This window comes from Sturnira hondurensis, unplaced genomic scaffold (assembly GCF_014824575.4).
Source record: "Sturnira hondurensis isolate 20B ecotype Veracruz unplaced genomic scaffold, ASM1482457v3 Scaffold0022319, whole genome shotgun sequence".
In the NCBI taxonomy this organism is placed as follows: domain Eukaryota; kingdom Metazoa; phylum Chordata; class Mammalia; order Chiroptera; family Phyllostomidae; genus Sturnira; species Sturnira hondurensis.
This window is the reverse complement of record NW_028094950.1, coordinates 5,815,803-5,825,291: the sequence shown is the minus strand read 5'-3', so window position 1 is coordinate 5,825,291 and position 9,489 is coordinate 5,815,803. Positions and strand designations below refer to the sequence as shown.

At 53.3% G+C, this 9,489-nt stretch overlaps 1 long non-coding RNA gene across 1 annotated transcript; it reads left to right on the top strand.

Moving 5' to 3' along the window:
• The first annotated feature begins 2,048 nt into the window (after window positions 1-2,048).
• Window positions 2,049-8,485, top strand: LOC118979430 (uncharacterized). Its single transcript, XR_005064909.1, has 4 exons — window positions 2,049-2,872; window positions 4,809-5,109; window positions 5,708-5,860; window positions 8,392-8,485. It is a non-coding gene; the product is annotated as an uncharacterized LOC118979430 (long non-coding RNA).
• Window positions 8,486-9,489: the final 1,004 nt, after the last annotated feature.

Here is a 9,489-nt window from a genome sequence, read left to right as displayed (position 1 = left end):
ACTTGAGAAGAAGTGCATTCTACCCTCCCCGGTGCTCCCCCAGAGCAGGGCTTGCCCTTCTGGGGAAAAATTACTAAGCCGGAAAAAAGAATGGAGAAGAAGGAGTGGGAGGGAGACAGGGAACTCCCATCTCTTGAGCCCCATAGAAGTGCTGAGTATTGTGCTGGGCCCCTTAAAGGTGTTTCTTCATTTAATCCTCACGAAGGCCCTGCCTGAGCTGATATTAGCTCCTTCCTGTGGCCCCACCCACAACGCTCCTAAGCAAACCCTGAGCACCTACTATTTGCCAGGTCTGCTCAGGTCTGTGCAAGGGTCTCTGGCCTCAGTTTTCTCCCCTGTGAGGTGGAGGTTGTATGTCCACCACCTCCCTTTGGCCTTCCTGAGAGAGGGGCTGGGGACCACAGAGAGAACAGTCTACTGACTAAGGACACCTGGACTGAAAGGTGTAGTCATGACAGCCGTCCCTCAGCTGTAACAGGTGAGGACGTGATAGGTTTCTAAAGAGCAACCTGCGCCTTGTTTCCTTCCAGCCTCACAAGAGCTCCGCAGTTTGGACAGGGCGGCCCAGAGCACGGGTCTGGGAAGCGAAGAGACGTTTTTTCCTCCCCCAGCACGACAGGGACGGGGTTGGTGCTGGGACCGACCTCCTGACTGTCCACCAGGCCCTGTTGCAGGGCGCTGATTGCAAACCGTCCCACGCAGCAGTCCCTGGAGAACGGAGTCGTCTTTTTGTTTCATAGTGTCCCCTGACCTTTTGTCCCCGATCTTATGTCCCAATCCAGTTAGCTTTGACAGCAGGGTTGTCACAAAGCAACAGCCATGGACCTTGAAAGCCAGGGTTGGCCTCTAATCTGGGGGGCTGGGAAGATGGTGGGCCCTCTCTGGGCCTTGGACCCCACCTATGAAGTGAAAGGAAGGGCACCAGGCTGCCTCAGCCTGTCACCGGGACTGCCTGCTCACGTGTGACTGGAGGCGAGATGTTGGGAACTGCTCTGCCTGGTTTCAGGAGTTGTAAGTGCCCCCCGTGGCTAAGGCTGAGTGAGCGACCTCAGGTCTGTGAGCCGCTAAGGAGACAAAGCTTGTCTCTGGCAGCAGCGCTGCTTCTGCTTCATCCATCTCTGGCCCCCAACGCTTGGTGAGTTAGGCAGAGACGGGTAAGACCCCTCAGAGGGGGGCAACCTAAGCCAGATCGGGTCACTTGGGAGGCCATCAAGGAAGAACTTGGGGGGCTGTGACAAAAAGGGAGTCATGGGCCCTCACCCCCAGCTATTCCGACATAAACTGAGTCCCCATGTCCTCTGGGAGAAGCACTTCCTGGCTGTAATCCACTTAAGCCTAAAAACCTATGTTGGGGGAGGCGGTGCAGCCCCTTTGTCAGCTAGAGCAGGTTCTGGGGTGACTGAGAATAAGAAAGAATTCACAAAGTCCTGTTTTTGCCAAGAGTGCTTTCATTCCTATGATAAGGGTCCAAGCAAGAAACGAGTATGTCTCCCCAAGTTTTTGCAACCCCCTTGCCTGACAGACACTGACTCAGATTGAGCCCTCAGATGTCTTTGAAATGTTATTTCCTGTTTGATCCTTGCTGCCTGACATTGATGGACGAGCTTTACCTGTATTCCTATGTTAAAAACCTAATAAAAGCTGTTGAGGAAGGGGCTCTTGGTCTTTCTCCTGTAAGAGATTGACCACCTCCCCTCCCCAAGCAGATCATGTCTCGGTAGTTTCATTTTCATCTGTGGCAGATGGGGGGACTTGCGGGCAAAGTGGCCCCCACAGCGAGAGGAGCTCACATTAAATTATAAACAGTTTCCAGCACCCTGCTGGTCCCACCAAACCCAGTGGCCGGTATGTTTCTCTTTCAAATCCTCTGCCTTGATTCCTCTGGCCCAGTTGCTCTCTTGCTTTGGAAATCTGGTTCTGAATGAGCCTGGGTCCACTGCCTGCCTGTAACCCTCATGTCCCCTCTGGGTGTGTGGTCTCCCCGGTGCCCACGATCCCAGTAAGAGAAAGGCCGGAAGGCGCGGACCTCTGGCTCATTTGATTGGCTGTAAGACGAAAGAGTGGGGAGGGACTTGAAACTTTCTCTGGATGAAACAAGTGCAAGCATTTCACCCACATACAATTTCCCCTTGAGTTTTGAACAGAGCATTCACCTGCTTCGTTGGGGAGCATGTGGACCTTGCCTTTCTGGGTGTTGGCTCCGCACCGTATGCTTCACTCTCTTGGCCATGGTGGGGCCCTCTGCCCCCTCCCTGCAAAAAGGCTGGGGGGCCATGGTGGGGCCAAGGGGCTCCTGGCAGCCAGCCACAGTGTTGCCCACCCCCTTGGCCAATGATTTAGTTCTCTGACCCTAGTAAACACTACAGGGGAGGGGCGGCCCAGGCCCCTTCGGTCAACCCTCCAACAAGAAAGCTGACCGTGAGTCACGTTGGGGAGGGCAGAGAGGAAGTGGGGAGCTGTGGCTTGCTCACTCCACTGACAGCAACCTGTTGATCTACTAGCCTTTTCTTTTTTTTCCGGTAATGTATAAATAATATACCTAACACAAAATTTACCATTTCAACTATTTTTTGAAGTGTATAAGGCAGTGGCCTGAATCACGCTCTTGTGCAACCATCCCCACCAGCCGCCTCCGGCACTATTTTATCGCCCTAAGCTCTGCCCCATTCAGTGACAATGCCCGTTCCCCGCCCCTTGTGAGGCCTATTCTACTTCCTGGCTCTGGAAAGTGGACTGTTCTAGGCGCCTCATGTACGTGAAGACCTACCAGATTGTCCCGGCTTCATGAAGCCTTAACATAGTGTCTTCAGGGTTTAGCCGTGTCATAGTGCATGTCAGACTCTCATTCCTTCTCAAGGCTGAGTATCCCGTGGTATGTATCTACCACATTTTGTTTATTACCAACACACTTTACCACCCACTCAATGTCTGACTCTATCCTAGGCACGTAGGCATGTGGGTCATGGAACTAATAAGATTGACAACATTTTCACTCAAGCAGGAAGGCTAAACATTTCTGTAATAATTGGTGAGTAAATCAATATGGTACCAAATGGGGGCGGGAGGACTGATCTGATTGGACCTTTGGTAAGTGACCTGAAATATAGAGTTTTCGGTGTGTCTGCTGCTTGTCCCTTGTCAGTTGTTCTTTCTTATATTTATGTATTTGAGCAGGCGGAGAGAATGGCGAGTTAACTGTGATGTATCAATTTCCCTCTATTTCCAAATATTGCCTATTTTGTACCAGGTTGTTAATGCCTCCGTTGCATTATTAATTCTTCTTGTTATTTGCTATTTACTTTTTTTCTCCCTACTAGGTCAAGTGTCGTTTGGAATGTGAGACAGTATAAAAATATTGCTTGTCTGTTTCTGTCAGATTGATTTTCTTTTGTGTGGCATTATTACCAAATTTCACTTAACCCTTCCTCAAATGCACCCCTCCCTTCGCTTGGTTTCCCTGGATCAACCTCTCCCACAGGTGCCCCCTTCCCTCTAGTCCGCCAAGCGGCCACTTAGAACAGATCATGAGTTCTCCCGCTCTTTCCCATTCCTTGATTGCTTGTCATTCTTCCCACTGGTGCCTTGTTGATATCTTAGACGAGTAGAGACTTAAACTCTTCAGTGGGAGAGTTTGTGATATTTATTGATATTAAAGTAGTTTATATTTATTGATTTAGAATGAAAATAATCTTCCAAAGAGTCTCATCACCCACGGGAGGATGACCTATTGTGAGCGTGGTGTAAAAGGCTGGTCCTCTCCCCGGGAACATTCCAGATGCAATCCGCTGACTGCCACGGCCCCCGCTGTGCACCAGCCCCTGCCCCTCTCTCCGCCTGTGCCCGATGGCTCCCACGACCTAGACGTTTAAACAAATGGGCCGTACGTTTCTCTGCTGTGGCACCTCTGAAGCATTGTGTCACGTCTTTGTTTCAGTGTCTGCCTCTCCCCTAGGTCTGAGCTCTTCCAGAGTGGGGACGGGAACACGACAGTGAGTAAGTCCCAGAGCCATTGCTCAGGCAGCTGACGGTGACCTGGAAAGACAAAAAACATCTCACAGCTAACTGCAAAACGAAGGTGCGAGGAAAATGCTTTGGAAGTAGAAATAATCAATTGCACAGAGAAGGTTGAGTGCCCGGGGGACTTCTCAGCTAGAACTTGAAAAATGAGAGATTTATACGTGGGGGTGGGGTGGGCTGGGAACTGCAGGCAGTGGGAACAGCATGATGGCCAGAAAGTGGAGAACAAATTCAGAAATTCAGGTCACGTTAACGGGTGAGGCGGAAGGAGTGACTTGGGAATGGAGGGAAGCCTGGGATTCCCAGCCCAGGCGGTGTTTGTCCTGGGGTCATGAGGAGCCATTGAGAGCAATGGAGAAGGGTGGTTGTCGACTCCATGTGCCTTGGGAAGAGTGATGATCACAGTGGGCAGATGGCCTTTAGGGTGGCCATACCGAAGGCGGGGAGCCCAAGACTGAGGCTCCTGTGACAGGACCCACGAGACATGGTGAGAGTGGGTGCAGGTCGGGAGGAGGCCATCACCACGGGGACTTCCTGAACGTGTTGGTGGGAGGGGGACCGTGGGGGTGGAAGCACTCCTCCAGCCCTGGGTGGGGGCCAGGCAGGAAGCCACTCTGCCAGCCCAGTGTTTATTGTCCTCTGTCACAGTCTATTTTCTGTTACATAATGCATCAGGCTGACCCCCGCCCCACAGGCTCTGTCCCAGAGGCCTTTGTGGGCTCTGTCCTCAGGGCTGTCATTGGGCAACTCCACTGACAGGCGCCTGACCAGCTCCTCCTTGGTAGCCCCAGGGCAGCAGGCTCAGCAGGGCCCCTTGAGCTCCTGGGTGGGGCTCCCACCCAGTTCTGTCAGAGGAAGCACAATTGTAGGAGAATCAGGGCACATCAGAATGTGGTAACGGCACAGTTCCCCTCCAGTCACAGGCCTTGGGACAGCCTGCTGCCCACCTGCTCCGTTTACTTATCTTACCTGCAAGAGAATGAGATTCTGGGAGTAGACAGAGTACTAGAAGGAGATGGCACAACATTGAAGAAAATAAAAAAGAAACGGTACCATTCTGCCTTCAAATGGACTGTCGCCTCCAGTCCTGAGGTTTCCATGGCCTCTTCGATCCCTTCCATCTTTAAGGGCTCCTGCCCAGGGCTCTGGGCATCTCATAAATGAGAAAAGGCTCAAGAGGAGCCAGAGTTCCACCCAAGTCCAGCCTAGAGTCTGGGCAGGTCCAGGGAGTGGGGCCCTGGTCTGTAGCCAGCAGAGCTCTCAGGAGGGGTGTGTGCACGTGTGCCTGTGTGTGTGCATGTGTCCGGGTTGGGAGGTGGAATGGCTGTACCTTGAGCTGGTGCATGTTCACCTGGTGAGTCCCCGTTTGCCTGGGATGTGGACTCTGAGGGTGGGCATAGCACCCGGTGGCTAGAGGGAACGGCTCTTCTCTGACTCACAGGTACAGGGCCCAGGGAGCAGAAGCCTCAGGGTAGGCCCTTCATCCCCCAGGCAGGAATACCCCCCAGGCATGATGGGACATCAACCTTTCAAAGCCAGGACAAGAACCTGTTCCTGTGCCTCCTGGGGGAGTCACAGGCGCCCCCAGGAAGGCTCTGGAAGAGCCCCAGGTGCCCTGGAATGCACCCATCCACGTGTACCTGGCTAACAAAGTGTAGTATGCACCCATTGCCCTCCACGCTGCTTCCAGGTTCTGGGGTGCAGCAGGGAAGACAGCAGAGGACCCCCTTCCCTCCAACGCTGCCATCATGCCATGAGATAAATGACACCTCGCATGGGAAGGTAGCAACTTACAAGTGTTGCCCAATAGGCTAATGAGTGGTGTTCCCATCACTCATGGAAGGTAAGGGATTTAGCCCAAGTTCAAAGAGCTAATAACTGGCAAAGCAGATGATGTCATCCAGAGTCCCTCCTCAGTGCCCCGACTCTCAAGGAGTTGTGACAAGCAAGTAAAATCAAGTAAAAACACTTTGCAAACTAAAATGCACTGAACAAGAGGTGGCTCTTATCGTAAATAGGCAAGAAATCCCATGTGAGGTGGACAGGAGGTGAGTTAAAGGTGGAGCAACCCCTCCTGGGTGTGCTAGGCTTTGGTGGTGGTGGCAGTGGTTGGGGGGGGAGGGGGGAGGGGGCAATGTCCTTTGCTTCCCCCCAGGTACCTGTCTCCCGCTGTCTTCCTCTAATCTTTTGGCATGTGGCAAAAATGTTTGTTTTGGAAGCTAAAGGGCCAAACTTGTACCAGTTGAGGCGAGTCCGCCTCTGGACAAAAGGCAGTGCACTCAGACCCCTCAGCACAAGGAATTCGTCCTGTCGCCTCTGTGTACCATCCATAACCCTAAAAGACTGTGCTGTCACCTTATCTGGCAAGCGGGTTTTAGCAGTCCCTTCATTAAGCCCGGGAACAAAGGCGGCTGGGTGAGGGTCTCCGCACGTCCAAACACCCTGTCACCCAGAGTGTGAGGCTGAGGCTGCCCCCAGGAGGGCCGGACGCTGTTTACAGATGGGAGGAGATAAATGCAGGGGAAGGTCGCAGAGTCCTCTCTTCCTGCTCCGCCCCCCCAGCCAGCCTCCGGGGGGTGCAGGGGGTAGGGATTGGGTGGCTTCCCGACCACCCTGATTCTCCAGCTGGCCTGGGGCCTTTCTGGGCCCCTGACAGAGGAATGCAAGGCGCTCAGTCTTCACACCCTGTGAGGGAGGGAGGGGGGTCTGATACAGAGGCAAGGAGCCGCAGAAACCGAGACTTGGATTTCTTGGTGCACCCCAGGAATTAAGCAACAAGATGACAGTTTGCCCCCCACCCCCCGCACCCCTGTGAGCAGGAACATTCTGAGAAATCTCTGGTTCATACTCCATTCAGCCAACACCCCTCCTCCTGAGAGAAAGAAATCCCTTTTCGTTGGGCAGAGACTAGGGGCTTCCAGCAGGCTGCTGGGGGACCGCCTGTGATGGGGAGCCCCTTCCTCAGACGAAGGGCAGGTATTCCTTAGAAGGACAGCTTGTCCAATAAAGCCCCCCAGGGCTGAGCTATTGTCTCCTCCCCCATGACAACAGGTCACACGCTTACCTTGGCTTTGTGCTCTGAGTTACTCCCAGAGGTGGAGGGAAACTCTCTTATGGGCGCATTATTATTATCCCCACTCCCACCACCATTACTCCAACCAACATCATCGTTAACACCTAGCCCTGAAAGAGTACCAGGACTTCCTACTTCTCAAAGTGCGGATGTTTATTCACGTGTCCTCATGGGCCTTTGAAATGAGCATGAATTAACCTCGTGTTTTCTGGGGAGCAAACGAAGGCATGGGAGACAAAGTTACAGGCACAGGCTAGTAAGGAGTGGGGCCAGACCCCAAGTGCCCTCACTCCCGGTCCAGGACGGTCCGCCTCGGGGTAGCTCTCAGCATCTCTAGACATTCACGGAGGCCCAACTGTCCTAGTGCTGAAGGAGGAGGCTGGGCTGGGAGACAACGGGGGGTGTCGTTTCGGCACTGCGGTTCAGCATTCAGCAGTGCGCCTGCCCGTAGAAGCTGGGAGTCTTGCTTGGAGGAGCCGTGCGGTCCCTGTGCATGGAGTGGGTCACCCGTGAGTTGATTATGGTTTTTGTCCTGACATGACAGAAGATGTTTGGAAGGATCACTTGGGCGAGTGGAGTATGTGACGGCAAGTTCCTTCAGAGTTTTAGTCGTACCAAAACTTTTTCCCTCCCAGACCACGTTCTCAGAGGATTCCAGGGCAAACACAGGCCGGTGCATACGCGACACCTCAATGGGTGTGAGAGGAAGCCATGGCTTCTTTTCCTGCACGGGGAGACGCACACCACACCCGCAAGACACCTAACAGTCATGGAATCAACATACATGGCACGTGACACACGTGTAACATACACAAAATATAACACACAACACGTCCTCACTGCCAGTTTCAACACGTTTGTGGTCTTTTATGCCAAGACAGGTAATGGCGTAGTAGTCAGGGGCCAGCATCCAGTCAGTGTCTCTGGGTGGGAGGTCCAACTGGAGAACTCAGGTGTAGCAGAGGTGTGAGAAGCCTTGGTCCCCAAGGACTCAGAGGACAGAGGGGCTGGTCCAGGGCTTGACCCAGAGGCCCGAGCTCTCAGCCCAGGTCCCTTCTAATGGAAAAGAAGGAACCCACAGTCCAGGACTGGGGTGGCCTGCCAGTCAGTCCCTCCCTGGTCTGGCCCAGATGTCTGGGGACTTGGGCTGGAATTACCACCCCACCAGGAAGTAAGCTCCTTCTTGAGAGAGATTGCAGGAGCTGGAGGGAAATGGATTTGGGGACATTAGTTTCGATATCGCTTCTTCCGATAAAAAGGCGTTGGCTTAACCTTTCTGTCTTTTGTTTAATCACTTTCAGAGGCTCATTAGACTTCAGGAAGTAAACTTTCAAACTCAAACCACATGCTGCCATCAGAGAACAGAAGCTGCAGCCCACCGCCACGCCAGTGAAAGGCACATGGGTTCCCGAGCATGGACCCTCCCTCATGGAGGGGATGCCGCTGGACAGTACTCCAAGGTCACAGGACAGGGTGGTCAGAGCCATGTCTGGGAATTTGAGATGGTGGCCAGAGCTGACTCTCACAGACTGTGGTGCACCTGGCACTGTTCCAGGGACACGCAGGCATCAGCTCACTGTGACTCACCCAGAGGTAGATACAGCCGTTCTCCCCAAAGAACAAACCTAGGCACAGGGGTGTGAAGCGACCCATTTTGGATTCCAAGCAACAACACGGCAAAACCAAAAGCCAGACTGCCTGAGTTTGCAGCCCAGCTCTGCCCTGGACCTACTGTGTGGCTTTGGGCAAATGACTTAGCCTCGGTGAATCAGCTTCCTCATGTACAAAGTGAACACAGCAGTCACACCTGCCCACTGGGCACCGGCGGACGATCAGGCAAACCGTGGGCCAAGTGCAATGCCAGGAACACAGCAAATGCCTGTGAATTTATGAAGCTGCTGGGCAAATGAGGCCCAAACGAGAGGTCCGCCCCCTACACAAGACCCTGTTCCTCGAAGCTGCTCAACACCACTCTACTCAGGACGCTTTTGCCGACCCCTGGTACCGTTGCTACTTTACGTAACCAACCCTTACGTAGAACTTCCCGTATGCTTGATGATGTTTAACAAACAAGAACTCCCTTTAATCTACCATCGTCCCCATCACAGATGACCAATCCCGGGCACAGAAGGCTGCGAACATTCCCGAGGTCACACTGCTGGGCAGTGGTGAACCAGGGCTTGAATCCAGACGGTCCGGCTGCAGAGTGTTGTTGCCATGGTACTGCCCTCCCTCGCCCGCAGGGGTTTGTGTGCCTCCCACACTCAATGGTGGGCTCCTGGGGGCCGGAGCTCAATGATTTATGCTGAGTCCCCAGCTCCTCACACACAGCCTGGCCCAGAATACTTGCAGAATGTATTTGTTCAATGAATGGATCAATGGCCATAATTAATCAATGG